This window comes from Orycteropus afer, unplaced genomic scaffold (assembly GCF_000298275.1).
Source record: "Orycteropus afer afer isolate SDZICR_OR568_19922 unplaced genomic scaffold, OryAfe1.0 scaffold00677, whole genome shotgun sequence".
NCBI lineage: Eukaryota > Metazoa > Chordata > Mammalia > Tubulidentata > Orycteropodidae > Orycteropus > Orycteropus afer.
Genome location: NW_006922264.1, coordinates 515,213 through 515,743, shown reverse-complemented (window position 1 = coordinate 515,743; position 531 = coordinate 515,213).

Sequence of the window (531 nt, the reverse complement as noted above, 5' to 3'; positions counted from 1 at the left end):
AAAAAGCAATATCTCTGGAGTGGGCAATAAAAGAGAAAAGGTAGAGAAGGAGAATAATGAAAAAAAGATGGAAACTGAAAAAAGAAAAACAAGGAATAGGGTTAACCACAAGAAAGAAAAATGGAAACAAGGAACAGGGAAGAGTGAAAAGCTAAAAACTAGAACCTGGGAAGGGAAGAATAAAGAATAATAGTTAAAAGGACAGTAATAATAAAAATAATAATTTAAAAACACACAAAAACAAATAAACTAACAAAAAAAAAAAAATCTGGGCAGTTTAGGGCAGGGCCCCCAGGCTCCATGAGAGCATGCAGACTGGGATGCAAGTTCAACTTGAAGTTAAAGACAATTAAAAAAAAGTCCACAAAAGCCAAAATATGATCTAAAATATCTTGTTGTTGTTAGATGCCATGGAGTCATTTCTGACTCATAACAACCCCATGAACAGTGGAACAAAACACTGCCCAATCCCATGCCAGCTCCATGATCCCTGCTGTACTTGAGCCCATCATCGCAGCCACCATGTCAATA